The sequence below is a fragment of the Symphodus melops genome (assembly GCF_947650265.1).
Source record: "Symphodus melops genome assembly, chromosome: 19".
NCBI classification, from domain to species: Eukaryota; Metazoa; Chordata; class Actinopteri; order Labriformes; family Labridae; genus Symphodus; species Symphodus melops.
In genome coordinates, this window is record NC_136709.1 from 19948460 (window position 1) to 19964997 (window position 16538).

At 44.9% G+C, this 16538-nt stretch overlaps 1 protein-coding gene across 1 annotated transcript in view; it reads left to right on the forward strand.

Annotated features, from left to right (window-relative positions):
* Positions 1-5171: 5171 nt before the first annotated feature.
* Positions 5172-16538, forward strand: part of luzp1 (leucine zipper protein 1) — a 32103-nt gene continuing 20736 nt past the window's right edge. Inside the window, exon 1 of the mRNA XM_079369400.1 lies at positions 5172-5966. The gene's annotated coding sequence lies outside the window, so the exon portion shown is untranslated. The remainder of the gene's footprint in view (positions 5967-16538) is intronic.

A 16538-nucleotide genomic window follows, 5' to 3' on the forward strand; every position in this document is an offset into this window, starting at 1 on the left:
TAACGGTTAGGTTGCACCCCATGTATCGTCCTTAAATCAGCCTTGTTCCAGTCCAACCTGTTTCAGACTAAACTGGTTGTTAAGTACTTTCTCGTATGTCATTCCTCACTGTCTTTCCCTGATTTCCTTTTCTGTCCGCTGTCCTTTCAAAAAAGGCAAACAAAACAAAACAAAAAATCCCACAAAAAACATTTTAAACATATTCTTTTAAAAAACAGACTTCTAATTAAGTCTCGATGGCGGGATGAACTGACATCAAGATCTTCAATTCAGAAAACAAACTGTGTAAGTGTGCATGGTAACTACAAGTTATATCCGCTAGTTCACATCCTATTAAGTGGATTCAAATGGTTTGGAACCAACCACCCAAGCTTCTGTTACCATTTATGGTAACTCTTTGTGTTTAGGTAAACACTATTATTCAATCACTGCATTTCAGTGGAAATGTCTTTCAATGTCAAACTAGTCTCCAGAGTATAATCTTCCTGCTGCTCGCTGGAAAGGAAGTGTAACATGTTTTTTGTTTTTTTTTAAACGCTGCAGGTTTCAGTCCAAAGTCATGCATTTGAGATAACTGGCTCTACTTTAGCTTTACTGAGCGTGTAATGTTTAGTGACAGTTAGACTTGAAATTGAACTCTGTGGCTCTGGTAGTAGTTCGTCCATTGGGCTGCACACCTGTCTCCAGCTCCTGCCTGCATGCAACATTTTTTTTATAGATGAACGCCACGATAAAGCATAAAAAAAAAAGAAAGCTGGGGGGAGGAGGGGGGGGGGGGGATAATCACACACAGATTCATGCAGGTGATCCCTGATGTTCTGCACTGCTGCTCAGGTCAGGCTGAGGAATCCTCTCTCCCAAGGACTGGTTGTACTTTCAGTCCAGGTGTGCGGAGACACATTGAGGGAAAGTTGCCAGGGCTGCAATAGCTTTTTTTTTTTTTTTTTTATTGGATGTAGCTCGGTAACACCCTGGAAGTGCTGTATAGTCAAAAGTCAGAGTCATGAACTCCTCTGGGAGGCAGGAAGGGAGTGAGCTGCCTGTGTGGAACTTTTCTTGTCCCATTAACACCTTTTCACAGTTGTTCCTTCACCTCACCTTGATCCATGGCACTTGCATAAAACGCCCTCGTAAGATATTTAACACACTTGCAGGCTTGTGGATCCGTAAACCAGGCCTTGCTTATGAAGAACAGAGAGAAAGCATGAGGCCTAGGACTGATAAATGGGTCGTGTTGAGCTGCACTGCACGCCTTGCCTGGCAGAGGGTTTCCTGGCAGAACACAGAGTGTCGGTCTCTCTCTCTCTCTCTCTCTCTGTTAGGCAGATTTACTGCATGCCAGAGGCTGAGGATTGAGGAATGTCCCCCTGCAGTGAGACAGCGAGGGCCAGGGGAGGGTGAGCAAGACAGGCTGAGACATCTGTACTCCGAGATAATATAAGACCTGACAGTAAGACAAGATTTTTTTTAATACCTATCAAAGGATTTGGAGCTCCCTCTCTCTCTCTCTGTCTCTCTCTCTGTCTCTCGTGGGACATTCTGAGTATTTCCAAATAAAGACATAAAAGCCTCAAATATCCAAACTCACTCAGAGACGCTGGGATTATTTTGTCCAATTTAGATTCACATGGCTGTATTGTCAAATTAAGTTGCTATTTTATTGAAGTTTTAACAGTGTTGCACATTGTTATCAGCGCTTGATGGCTCCGGCTAAGAGAGTGTTTCCCCTCCATGACGAGCTGTCCCACATTTAGATCTATCGGGGTTACATCTGTTTAAACACTGTCCATAACCCACTCTGAGAGGACGGCGAATTAAGCACATTAATCCTTATCCTCGCTGTAAAAAGGGCACAAAGTAGGAAAGCTGCAGTGTAAGCCATATTGTGGAATTAAATCCTCCCACTCGGCTCTGAATGTATTTTTTATTTTTTTTTAACGTGCTCATTTTGTTGTCAAAAGAATATTATCAGATGACTAGTGACCTGATCTTTGCACTCTTTGCTATTGGCTGCCTGAATTTTGTAATCTACGCAGGATTATTAGAGATTAGTCTGCAGCAAGTCGCTCTGGATGACATAAAATACCTAAAAATGCAGAATACAAACAGCAAAATCCCACTGGCCTCCTTTTGAATCACAGAGAAATGTCATTACATGTTGTGCTGTTCATGCACCAAAGACTCATCGGTACAAACAAGTAGATGTTGCTGGGTGGTGAAGGATGTTTGTGATTAGGAAGGATGTTGGCTTGAACACTTCTCTTCCTGAGTCAGCTTGCCTCTGTGTGCTCCAGTATGTGCAGCGGGAGATTAAATTCCCTGCAGCCCCCTTTTCTTTATGCATTAGATCTCAGTCTGCGAAATGCATTTGCATTTATTAAATTTGACGTTTTTAAGGAAAATCCCCCAAAATGACAGAAACTTCTCAGTGCATGAGACGTACGTTACGCATCCTCATAAAACAAGAGGCTTTTTTTTTTTTTACCAGGCCTGTTTTAAAAATATGTCATCTTACTGTTTCTAATGCCTGATGGGATTTTGTTTTTTTAGACTTTGCCTCTCCATAGATTAGAGTTTTTAATGTCCAAAACAGATCGGAGGGATTATCCTGTGTTTCACAGCCAAAAACAATTTCTCTCTCACACTGTCGTTATTTTTGAAGACACATTGACAAAAGAAATAATTGTAGACATTTACAGTATTTCTTTGGAAGAGATGTGCACGCACACATCTGCACTTATCCTGCTGTGGCATTCAGGTGTCTGCATGGGCATGCCTGGTTATGCCTTTACCTCGCAGCGGCCCCTGACAGGATTTAATTTCTCTTGATAGCTTGGTATCTTTGGCCTTCTCGCCACCTGGAGAGAGCAACACCGTAACGATATTTAAACCTCGCCCAGCCTATTATGTCAAATGATATGATCAGAGTGGTATGGCCTTTTTTTTTTTTTTTTTTTTTTTTTACAAGGGAGGGATGTTAAATGAGGGGGAAACAAAGGCTGGACTGTGAGAATCTCTGTTCTAATTTCACGACCGTTAAAGTCACACATGACAAGCTCAAGGTCACCTGATGAGGACGAGGGTTTCGCCGATCCATAACAGTATTTTTTAAGGCTCCTCTTTTCACACAGAGCATCGATGAGCGGCTGATGTGACTTTTAAAAAGCAAACAAGCTTAATAGATTGTTCTTTTGGATAAGAGTCCGAGAGAGTGACGGCACCGCTCATGTCCTCTTGCACCGCTGAATACAGGAGGGTTACGCAACAATCAGTATAAACGGTTCAGGAGATACAAACACTTCACTGTGTGAGAGTGTCTGCGTGGGCTGGACTTCACCTGCTTGGCTGGCTGCCTATCACATAGACAAGAGCAAGGACGCATTTTATTATACAACTCAAACCGTTTCCACGGTACTGAAAGACAATAAAACTCACAAAGAAGAATTTACAGCCACACCATATTCAGAGTAAACAATACACCTCTGTTACAGATATTACTACACTATGGCTGCAGTGCATTTGGAGCTCTAGCACTCTCAGTGGCACCAGTTAAAACCAATATCGTGTTTCTTACCCAGGTGCAGGGATAGTGGAGAAGTTGCCTTGAGTGACAGCTCAGATTGATCTATGTGTCTGCTTTGAAGGTCAGGCCGTCTGAGCTGCACCGGCTCGAAACTCAGAGGAAGAGAACGAGAGGATGTCTTCTGTTTTAAGTAAAGGCTAAAAAGACTTGTTTACTCGACATGGATGAAATGACTTTGTCATTAACGATAACATTTTATTTTTTCACCTGAACATCTTCACCTATTTTATGCAGCACTAAAACAAACTTTCCTAATGTGGGGTCAGAGGACAATACTCATACTATTACACACGAAGAGCTATGCTTTAGCCTATCAAAAATAGAAGAAAAAAAACAAGAATACATCCAATTGTTTCTACAATTTGAATTCCTAATTATCAAAATAAAATCATAAAACATGTAGTATAGTGTATGGTGCCAAATCTTGAAGACACTTTAAAAAAGACCCTACTCTTTTTTTTATGTTATCTACAAAGATCCAACGTTCGTCCATCATGAGCACGAAGCAACATTTAGCAAAGTTACAGTGGCAAGAAAAAACTTCCTCAAGGGGGAGAAACCTCGAGCAGAACCAGACTCACATTGAACATCTGCCCAGACTGAGCTCGGCTCGGAGGTGCTGCTTGTCACCAGGGGAAGGCAGGCAACTGCTGGGGGCTCCAGGCCAGCAGGGGGCCCCCCAACGGGCTAACAAACGTTCAACCACAGCAGTGCATGACTTAAAATGTGTTGACAGAAACCTCCCTAAGGGGTCCCATCTGACAGCATTACAGACCAACACAGAGAGGAGAGAAAATCCAGAATACTTTAGGCTTCTTTTTTTGCGTCTAATTTGGTTAGAGGTCGTCAATGTGGTATTTGCTCATTTATGACTTCAGCTGAATAATAAGCATTTTTGTGGTGGTCTGCTTGCTGTTCCTTGTTTCTTTAATGGGCATTACAGTGCACACAAACAAACATCGCTTCATAACAATACACCAGGGATTTAAAATATGTCCATTTAACTGGGAAAAGAAATAGGAGTCATCTTTTTTTTTCACCCCTTTGGCTTGTTTTAGAACTCTTTAATACTGCCACACGTTTTTCTCATCAGAATCAGAATCGGGTTTTATTGCCAAGTACATTTACACATACAAGGTATTTGTCATTGATGCAAAAACAGTATGCGTGGAAAATAAAGCTGAACTAGTACAACCTTAAATAATACATGATTTTATGAGATTTGGTGCGCCGCTTTAATCAAATCCTAAAAATGGACTAAAGCAGGGAAATAATGTAAGTTTGCTCTTGAGAAGAAAGTCAAATTTCATCTCGGTGACTTTGATATCCATTTTGATAAAATGTGTTTTACAACCACATGATCGCCGTTATTTCAATGTTGATAAACTAAAGTAGAAAAACTTAAAAAGAAAGACCAATTTTCAAAAAACTATAATGGTGAACTATGAAAAACTAGTTGCTCAAGTCAGAGCAACAACTTGGAAACTCGGGAAAGAATCAGGAGCCCGACTTGCTGTATTGTTAATGTTAAGATACTTTTTAACAGTCTTTATATATTGCACCTTTTTGCTCACATATAACTTGAAACAGAGACAATCACAGATGTTCTTCATTGAAGCTGTTCGTTTGTTGTTGTTGCAAAATTCAGACTTTCCAAACTGCAATAACGTGAGCACAGTGAAGTTGGAAGAACAACTTCCCAACTTGGAAACTGGGACCACCGAAGAGCACCTGAATGCAGCATGTGTGTGCGCAGTCCCCCATTCAAACAAATCTGGCTCCGCCACTGGTTTATTTTGGAAAGCTCCGCAAATGTTCGTATGAATTTGCTGTCACGAAACCTCCCATATCCTGAATTATTTTTGTTTTTTTTAAATGTTAAGCTGTATGTTTGCAGGGAGGAAGATTCCTTAGTTTTTGTTCATTCCTCCCCACCGGTCAGACTGGCGTATGGTGTTTTATGGGAGAGAGAGAGGCGGGACCTCATGGCCGGGAAGGGCGTTCTCTTTGCGGTCAGACCGGGCAGAGTCATCCCGAGGGGCGGGTCCTCCGGCAGCGGAGAAGGAAAACCCACCTTTTCTTCATTGTTAGGGACGCGGTGGAATGTGATGGTTTGATCTCCAGCGGGCCAGGGAGGGGGAATATCCGAGAGGAAACAACCGACGAAAGTGTTTTTACGCAGAGGTGGGAGGCCAAAAAACATAATCCTCTGCCTTCTCCAGCTTCTCTGCTTGTGTGAGACAATATGTGGATGAACTTGTCCTCTCCGTGTCGGCAGCAGCAGCAGCAGCGGCAGCGAGTCCGACCGTCCGCATGAACTCAAACCGTGAGAAGTTTTGGATGTACTGTCGTTTTTTCTCCAACCTGCAGCGGACTCGATAAGGTAAAGTTTCCGTCTTCGTATGTTGGTGTACTCTGAGTTGGACTGGGAACGCGGGGAAATGTGGTTTAGGGGAGTCAGACAGCGGCTTCCTGAGTTTGACCCAATCAGTTGGGACTGCAGAAGTCTGAACTGCGGCAAGTTTTTAACCCTCCTCCTCCTCCTCTTCCTCCTCCTCTGCCCGTTTTGTAGCCAAAATGAAGCATCCTGGCCTGCATGGAAACCTTCAGGTGGTTAAACTGTGGCGTTGAATGGGACATGATGACATTATATTATCTGAACACACCGACATTTAGACGATGTCTCGCGCATGCGGCGGCGTGATTGATGTTTTGCGATTCTCTTGCGTCTACGCACTAAAAAAAAAAACTCCACACGTCGTGTCCATAAAAGCGAGCCTATCTGAAGAACAAGCTGACATTCAAAACCATAAGTTTATGTCGACGCTACACTATGAAGTATTGTCCCATGCTCCTGACATGATTCATGTAACCTTAGTTGTCATGTTATGCCCACAGCGTTGTTTCAACATATAACACGGATTATTAGCAGGCTATAATTCCCTTTCGTGCTAAGATGCTATGACTATTAAGGTAGGCTTTAATTGGACCGATGACGTCTCAATGAGTTTCTTTTGTTGACATCCAGTATCAGTCACATGACCACTACATATCAAGACTTTAGCCACTGACCTTTTTTCCATCATGGGTTCAGGGGAGCCATGAAAATACAAAATTTGTTTCAGTATATTTCACACATTATAAAGTGTTTCTAAATATTGCCTAATAGGTAACACATATTGTAGTAGACAGACCTACCTGCGTGAGCACATAAATCACCAATAAGGACTTTCATTACTCTCTCCTAAGAACTAGTCCAGTTAAGGACATTCACACGCCACTGAAAGGTTTTCATAGTGATTTCACATCAGGAAGGAAAACCGCCTGTGTTTAGCTCTTTAAACTGCTGAAGGAGTCCACTGTTAAGTTTCCCATTTGAAAAGCAGCTGGGAGACTGAACCAGCGAGGATGTAGTCGTTGTTCCTGTATTCAGGGGTTTGTTGGTTTGTTTTTTTGGGGGTGGAGATGGTGGACTTCCAATAAATAAATCACTAAATAATGAATTGTTAATGGAATGGGTAAAAGAAACATGCCAAATGTACTCTGTTTGTGAATCTTATATTGGGGCTTTGCACTGTCCATATTGCAAAATTTGAACATGTCACTAACAACTTTGGATAACTTGGACATTTATTTTTGGAGATGTTGTCGTTCATTTTTTCCCCCCATGCCTTTTATCACTTCAGATACCTAGACTTTGGTAACAGGGAAGTACCCCTCAGGCAGATGTGGCCCAGTTGGCAGAGTCGGTAGGGGGTTTGATTCCCAGCTCTTGCAGCGTCATGGCCGACGTGTCCTTGAGCTAGACAATGAGCCCCAAGTTGCTCCTGTTGCTGATGTGTGAATGTGCATGAATGAGATTAGTTAACACCACTGCACTATTATCTTGCACATATTAGTCTCTAATTACGTGTTTATATTTTTGAGTTAATGTCCACATATGAGAGCGCAGTGTACCAAAGTTAAATTCCTTGTGTGTTAAACGAACCCAGCCAATAAAACTGATTCTGACTCTGATTGACACTTAACATAGCAGCGTCTGCCATCAGGGTGTGAATGGGGAGCAGCGACATGCACATACATGCAACATACTGTTAGTGGAAATACACGGATTGCTAACAGCATTAGCTTAGCATAAGATACATTACTAGCACTTTATTGTCACATCATTATTATCCCACAGTTTATTTTCTGTGTGAATAATAATAGTATTGTATGAGCACATTTACTGACAGAGTTGGTGTTAACTGAGAGCATGTTTTTAATCGTATTAGTGGCTGACAACTATACAGGTATCAGTTTCAAACTCTGCTAAGTTTGACATATGGCTCACTAACTAAAATGCTCACAAAAACATGAGCCAGCAGTGCAGCTCGACATGTTTGAATACGTGTGTTTGTGTTTCTTCTCATTGGCTGCGCTGCTCTCTGCAGCACATTTTAGCATGAGACTTAAGGTGGCAGAGCCTGAACAGTAGGTACCCTGTGCTGCCTCACCTTAACAGTAATAGAGGAGTGTGTTCATGTGTCAACAGCAGGAGAAAAAAAAGAAAAAGGTAGTTGTAGTGGTGGAACACTAATCTGCCAGGTGGGGCTCGTAAAGAGCAGCGCAAGGGAGGGAAGGAGAGCTGGAGGGGGACCTGCCTTGACCTGTTTCAGACATGAAGGAGACAAAAAAAAACCACTGATGGCTTTCCAGTAAGGCTCACCCTCTCAGCCAGCTGTGGATCACACCAGCTGAGCCCAGCTACCAGTTTGTGCTACCGTGGCGTGAACCCACTCCCCTCCCTCCTTGGACTCTGCGCATGCACTTTACACGGCAGCCTGTCATGGTGGTGAACGTGTGAAAAGGGGTTTTTCGATGGTATTTCTGTGAGGATTATGACCGCAGTCGATGCTGTCAGGTTGGAAGAAATGTGAAGGGGGGAAACTTTTAACGAGAGTAGCAGCCGAGTGAAAGAGTGAGATGTCTACATTTTCCTCCATCGCTTCTTGATCTGCTCTGACGTCCTCGGCTGCATCGCCTCCCAGTAGAAGTGAATTCCCAGCGGATACCTCCTTTTGACTTTCATCCCAGTAGCTGAACATTATCGCCCTCCGCAATGATAGTTGTGAATGTTGACACTGTAGGAGTGCCACCTCCGCAAAACAGCACTTGTTTGGTGAGTGAGTGAGCGAGCGAGCGATCACGAGGCCAACAAATGAAAGTTCATAAGGCAGAGTTAAAGCTGCCATGCAAACTAATAATCATACCCCTCTCTCTTCTTTTACGACACGGGCAATACCTCGCAAGATTGGTTTTTCCACTTGACAGCCCCCATGAAACTGCCTGCATCGCTTTAGGTGAAACCAAAAACTCATCATTATGGGTGTCCAATAAGGGTAATTATCAGACTAAGCACTGGACCTGGGGATTACAGAGTGGCTAAATGGCTGCTTTGGGGATTACATTAAAATACAGAGGTTTTCTGCCTGGGAGAATCAAACCGCGGTGGGGAATGTGGAACCCAGCCTGTCAGCGGTAGAATTACTGCCATTCGGCATATCATGGTTTATGTGCAGAGTCCTCGCTGTTACTTTAGCACCATCACATCAGTGTGGAGTTACAGGACATGCGTATTGACTTTGTGTGTTGCAAGTGCATGCAAATGAGACGACGGGTTAACGCTTCGTTGTAGGGGGGGGGGCGTCCGTGTCGGCTCCCAGTCATCCAGCTCACTGATCCAAAGGAAGACGGACCGGGTCGAAGATCTTTAAAAGTCCAGGTGCCTTTGGATCCAGCTTCGAACTTTGCAAGGGGGCAAAAATGAACGTTAAGAAAGCTGAATTGAATCAGTCGTCAACATCGTCGAGTTCACCAGAGGAGAAGACCGTCATAGGACGGCTGACCATATTCTTGATCATTTCAGCCTGTGGAAGTTAGAAAGAAGTGAAAATCGCCTTTGAGAGTATCTAAATAAGTTCCCCACAGTTTAAAACCAAATATATTTGACATGACAACAGACACCAGTGAAACGTGCTCGGCGTTTCTTTTGGAAGTTTTTGTTGGTGTTGCACTAAATACCGAAGGGAGTGACGTCGAGATGCTGCAGGTAGAAACCAGGATGGGACAGAATGTAGATCCAGCAGGTTGTTTTTCTCTTTGTTACGTTACACTTTGATATTTTAAATAAAAAAAATAAAAAAAAAACACCACGTCCAAAACGGATGTTCCTGCCCGTCACTTCTTCACGATTCCTCACGATGTCACATCTGACTGGGATTCATCACTTTTGAGCTTACACGTCTGCTGAATGAATTTACAGGAAAACAGCAGAAAAAGTCGGAGGAAAGGAAAAGCAGGGTGAAAGTGAGCGGCTGTGTGTCCTTTCCACTCTAACCTTTAGGTTTTAATAAGCTGTAATGGACACTGCTGGTGGACTTTTAGAGCGGATGGTGTTGGTGTGTTGGTTATTATTAGTACAAGACTCGGGCTGTGTTGAAATAGCCCGGCTGAATCATGGTCTCTCACAGGCTCATATTAAAGCCCACACACAGCCTGGGAGTGGATCTCCCTCTGTAAGTGTGAGTCGAAGTGTTTTGTCATAATGCAATAAAGGGCTCTGTATCCGGGACAGAGTCTGCTGTTGACAGTACGCAGGCCAGCTGGAGCCTCGGCCTGTCTGTGAGGATGGCTTAATACCACACAGACCCTATAACAGGCTGCGTGTTTGGAAGATTTCAAGAAGTCAAGGAACGCTGAGTCTCCGATTTCTTTGTCATGCAGCTTTTGGGATTTTGAAGGAATTTCCACTTTTTCTTTTTATTTTGTGTTTTTTTTTTTTTAACACAACATTTCCAGCTGTGGAGACTTTTTGTTGTACAACCTTTACTGTACATCGATTCCAACATCTAAACTGGGATATAGAGCTGATCCTGAGTAACTCTCCATTGATACACACACACACACACACACACACACACACACACACACACACAAGAAAAAGCTTATTTTTCTTCAGTTTAACCAGGTTGGTCTCGTTGAGATTTTAAAAACTCTCTTTCGAGGAAAACCTGGGAAAGACAGGCCGGAGCAGAAAAACACAAAGTTGCAGACAGAGACACAAATCATCAATGACTGACTCACATTGCTCTCTACGCTTGCACCACACTGTTGTTGTTCTTCTGGTCACATGTAGACGCAGCTGACAGCAGGAGATTCTCTGTGGTTATTTCGTGTTGCATTGTTCAATTAAATGGCATTCCTGATTCTTACATCACTTCAGGCTGTATGAGAGACCAGTGTTGGTGTCGGGACCAAAACAATGAAAAATGTCCGTGAATATCAGTCCGTGATGAAGGCAGTTGCAGCTCTGTTGTGAGCGGTTATCTGCCTCCTCTTCACCTCCTTTCATCCTCACTCTTTTCCTGTCATCTTTTATATTCTCTTTCTCTCTTTCCGGACATCCCCCCCCCCCCCCCCCCCCCCCCCCCCTCCTCCTCCTCCCGCCGCCTGCTCCCCCTGCCAGCTTGCTTTATCAGCGGAGGGCCATTGACAGGACAGGGCTGTGTGATTTCAGCTGGAGTTCAAACTACTTGAACTTTGTGTGTGTGTGTGTGTGTGTGTGTGTGTTCATGTATGTCTTTGAGCCAAAGCACTTTTCCTCGATGCTGTTCCCAGCCATGTCGATCTGTCATCGGATACTCGGGGCTGAGTGTCAATCACTCAGTGAAGTGCAGCCAGAAGCACATCTCTGCTCCAAGCAGTGTTCACAGGCCTCACTCAGGCACTCATTACTGCACGCACACACACACACACACACACACACACACACACACACACATTAACACACAGAGCGAATTTCATGTCATCACAAGAATGGGTGCTGTGTTCATGTGACGTGTGTGTGAGTGTCACATTAGTCCTGCAAAGCGTGCCAAACAGCCTCCTCATTACCAGCCGGCCGCGGTGGTGGGTGGGGCCTCATGGTGGCGTGGTCACTCGCTGAGGCCGCAGCACTTTGCTGGGCTGCAGGTGACTCCGAAGCCAACTTGTTTCATGGCGGATATCTGCACGTGCGCGGGACTTTGTTGTGTCCAATGAAATGAATTCGCCGACGATTATCGGATCGGATTTTAACGAAGTGTTTGCTCACATCAACTCAGCAAAGGCGGCCTGAGTCTGTTTTTAAAATGATCAACTTGATACTTTTCTGATAAAATCTGGGTCGGGAAATAGTTTGTAGCGAAGCTCCGTCAACAATGACTCACTGAGTTTTGAGGGAAAAGTGGAGTGAATCATTTACTGCAAACGTTCATGTGACCTCTCTGCTCCCTCAGAGCTGCAGGATCCTCTGGAATGACACACTTCCACTTCCTTGTTTTCTTTTTGTGTGTGACGGGTCGGATATCCAGTCACCTTTACACTTTGGTCTGACGGACAATGACATTCCTTCTGGGATTATGAAGCTCAAAGGAGAGCTATAAATACACTTTCCACATCATGTTAGTAAATCCTTGTGAAGCTGCAGAGGATACTGTGACTGTGCAAACGCTACATTTTCCTTTTTAAAGATGTCAGCTACTCGGAGGTTAAAGCCCTCATTCAATCACTTTCACCATTAAATATGTCAGTCTGGGAAACCTGTTGAGTAGCGATGGCTCAAAAAAAATCCTAATTTATCTGATACTGGCGTCGGTGCCATCCCTCCTTTTAGCCTCTCCTGGAAACGCTTCGTTTTAGCTGCTGTCTCTTTAAGGCCCCCCCACTTTCCTCTGATTGGCTCGTTCTGTCTGCAGTGACGTTTGAGTGAGTTTCTGGGTGGGCGTGTCCTCGATGAAGCCACCGGGGTCGGGCACGTTGACGTCACGTTCTGGACAAGGCTTGCAGAGTTATCGTAGCGTCTCGTTCGGCGAAGCAGGAAGCGACGTCCGGCAGCTGTCACTGAAGGGTAACATTTTAAAAGTTAAAAATGACTTGAGACAGACGTCTTCATACTCCTCCATCACTTTCCCTCACATATCATCCATCAGTCGGATAATGCAGAGCTGTACCAGACGTCCAAACTGCCTCCGAGCCCCATATCTCAGCCCCCCCAGCTGCCCTGCTGCTGACCATGTGAAGCTGCTAAAGCTACGCTAACTGAAGAGGGAGAGAGAAAAAAATCATCTGTTCTTCATTTTGGCTTCCAAACCATCCACCAGCTCTTTATGAAAGAGAAGGATGGAGTTGGCATTTTTTGTGTCCATGCTTTACTGGTCGTGCCATTGATGCATGATTCACATCTTTTTCCTGTTTCTGCATCTTTGAACTATTAGCAGAGCTTCAGTTTGGATCCTGACTGTACGTTTTTGATAACTGGACGACTTGGTTTAGTCTTAAGACTCGACTCAAAAGCTTTCTCATGTGAGTCACCTTCTGAAGTCTCCCTTTGTGTCTGCGGATTTCATCCTTTCTCCCCTGAACCGACTGTGTCTTTATTTCATTAAAGTGTGGAATCATGACGCTCGCACCAAGAGTGTGTGTGCTGCTGCTCGATATGCTCTGATAGCTGCAGCTGAGAAGTCCCTGCAAAGCAAGCCGGCTGGACTTTTGATGCCACCGACTGATCACACGGTTCCCTCTGCTCCTGTGTGTTTATTGAACATGCTTCTCATTCTGACCTGAAACACAGTTTCCCCCCCCCCCCCCCCGTGCAGTTTTTGGGATTTCCATTTGTTCCAACTGGTTCTAATTTGGGGATTAAGGTTTCTGTCGGACATTTTCGGCCTCCATAAGTTGTTTTACAGAAGGTTCCCCCGTGTGCCTGTTATGTTCCAACACTGAACAGGCTCCTCAAAAAAAAAAAAAAAAATGGCTACCTTTTGGATCCTGGAAGAAAAGAGGAAAGAAGTGCAAAGAAAACGGACTTCAAAAGCTTGTGTGAGGCACGGCGAGGCGAGAGGGAGGGAGGGAGGGGACTTTTAACGGGGGAAAGCTAAAGTTAAGACGTTTCTTGTAAATTCCTCAGCCGCTCTTTTTATTTTTTTAGGTGCTCTCATCCTCTACAGGCCAATATTTCCTCCTGATTGTTATCTTGTCTTGCTCTTTCTTTCCCTCTCTTTTTTGCTAAAGAGGTGACCCCCCCCCCCCTCTCCCCTCCCTCCACCCTCTTTTCCTGTAACTGCCCCCTTCTCTCGCCTCGTCCAGGAGTATTTTTGGAAGTTAATGAAAAGAGAAATCTGAACCGCGTCCCCTTAAAAGGTATGTCTGGGGTGAGCTGCGTGGAAACTTGTGTTATTAATGTCCCCTAACATTTTCTTTAAGAGTGGGTCATCTGTGATTGTAAGCATGCGTTCAGTCGTTGCTGCGTACAGCGCAGGAATGCTGCGGGTTGGCGGGAGGAGGAGGGAGGAGGGGGGAGGGGGGGGGGGCTATCAGGCAGGCCGACGTCTTCAGGAAAAAAAGGGGGGTCAGGGGCATATTTGGCATATTTCAGGAGCCATTCCAGTCTGGTTCAAGATGCATTCTTCTTCCTAGAGATCTGGCTCAGCGACCAGGCGGACGGAGGAGGAGAGGTGAACATCACCGCTCGATTTCCTCTCATGATGCTTTGAATGGTGCCGAAGCAAAAGAAATAATCCTCCAGCACAGGTGGTTTAAAAAAATACCACCTGGAAAACCGACCCACATGTCTTCCCTCCCAGCAAGTCCAAAACCTCATTTATATCCATAAATGGCTCCATGTTGACCCAAAGTGCTTCAGGCCGCAGCAGGGTTTGTGTGTCTTGGGTCCCATCACTCCGATTTAATGACAGTTTATATGTGAAGAGCAGTAATATGTCCCTTTCAAGCGCTCTGCCGTGGCTCTACAGTCACTGCATCTCTCCTCTAGAATTTCAGAGCTTTCAGTCTGTTATTTGCCGTCTGACGGCCGCTGACTGACGTGACAGCGGTTGGCAGTGAGTTCCCTGCGGCGGTACCAGTCCAGCGCTCAGCAGAGGTCGGGTTCATCGCGAGGTCTCGGCTCTGTGTGGACCGTCCGGCGATGGTAGACCGTCACAGATGAAATCCTAAACAACTAAAAGGTCTTGATTGGTGTTTTTGGGAGCGCACGACCACAGCTCAAATATGAGCTCAAATATTAGTACCCCGTTAGAGGAAGCTTTTCAGCTCCTGCTTCAGAGGAGGAACCACGGGTGCAGCGAATGCAGGCAGAAAAAAAAAAAAGTTCTCATGGAGTGTGTCGTTCTCAGGGAACTCCCTATCGTGGAAAAGTCCCCAGAAGTGCCTGAAAACACTTTGTGTTTATTCTCGTTTGAAACCATCACAGCTTCCTTCCTTCTTTCTTCATCGTCAGTTTCAGTTTGAAACACTTGTTCATGCAGAGTGTCCTCCATCCTGACTCTGCTGCTGCTGCTGTTTCCTGGTAGTGACATCATAAACACCTGCCTCCCCCCCCTTTTCATGAGTCCTGATGTGTCTGATTCCTCTTTGCTGTGTGATCTTTATTTTTTGTGAGAAGGAACAGCGTCGAATGTGATCAAGAGGAGAAGCTGTGCAAAGCAAGAGGCAGGTGCTTTGAACACCTGTGGGACATCAGATCTTAAAGGAGATCTGTTGTATGTGTGTGTGTGTGTGTGTGTGTGTGTGTGGGACAGCTTTGGAGTAGTGTGAGGTGATGTGTGACTCACAATCCTCCTCATTTTTCCGATCAGTAAAACTCCTTAAAAACCCGTCTGCCTGAAACGGTTCGTTTCAGCTGCCGTCTCTTTAAGAGGCTTTTTCAAGTGCACAGGTGAGCCTTCGTGTGTCACCTTTTAAAAGTGAGTGTGGATCACGTGTGACTCGAGACTCGGTTCAGACCCTCCTCCTGATGAATCCTTAACCTTGACTGTACACACTCTCTCTCTCTCTCTCTCTCTCTCTCTCTCTCTCTCTCTCTCTCTCTCGCTCGCACGCACACTCACTCCCGTCTGACCCGTTCTGATCCGTGGATCTACAGGGCGGCTCTCAAAATAAAATTCCTCCCTCCAGATTATTATTCTTGTGATCAGAAAATATACATGTTCTCAGAGAGAGGAATGCTCGGACCTCATTGCGACCTGGCGATCGCCCCCCCCCCCCCCCCCCCCCCCCCCCCCCCCCCCGTTTCTGCTTGGCTTCGCCTTTTTGGACCTTTTACTTCTTTACTTTGTACACAGTTCTCGTGAAAGTTCAGCAGACTTCTAGCGTACAATTACTTTGACTTTTCTCTGTTTTTTTTTCCTACTTTAATTTAAAACTGGTGAGATGTTTGACGTCATTCAGACGGCCATCTCTCTCTCTCTCTCTCTCTCTCTCTCTCTCTCTTCTCTCTCTCTCTCTCTCTCCTTCACTCGTCCATCCATGGAAAAGGAACCCGTATTAAAGAAGCTTTCAGCATTGTGGTGCTGATGCATGCAAGACCCCGACCGCTCGGCTATTCTCAGCCTCTCTCTCTCTCTCTCTCTCTCTCTCTTCGCTTTCGCCCCCTTCTCGTGTTGTTTTGGACGAGATGTGTGCACTTTTGTAAAGGGCAGCTGACGGCCTCCACGCCAGCTTTGCTTTTGGAGCTCCTTCTCGTGCTCGCCGCCCCGGCCCGAGGAAGTGAAGCAGCATAATGTGAGCCAGTGGACGGATGTGAAAAATAGAAGAGTCATCGTGGAAACCCTGATCCAAGACTTCAGGAGGAATAAGACGAAGAAGTTTGGCTGTAAATCAGCTGAATGTTGATATTTAATACATGATGGAAGAAAAAAAGCTTGTGTTGGTCTCTGCTTAAAAAAAAAAAGGCATCAGACATTTTCATGATCAATTCATGCCAGTTATTTTCTCCATTAGACCTGTAATGTGACATATTCATGAAAGTCTCCCACGAGCTGTTGAAATCCTGAAAACCTTCTGACAGTGGGAGGGAAACAAACGTGTCGACACGATGAGGCGAATCGATCCAGGTCTGAAAACCTCTGAGTCACTG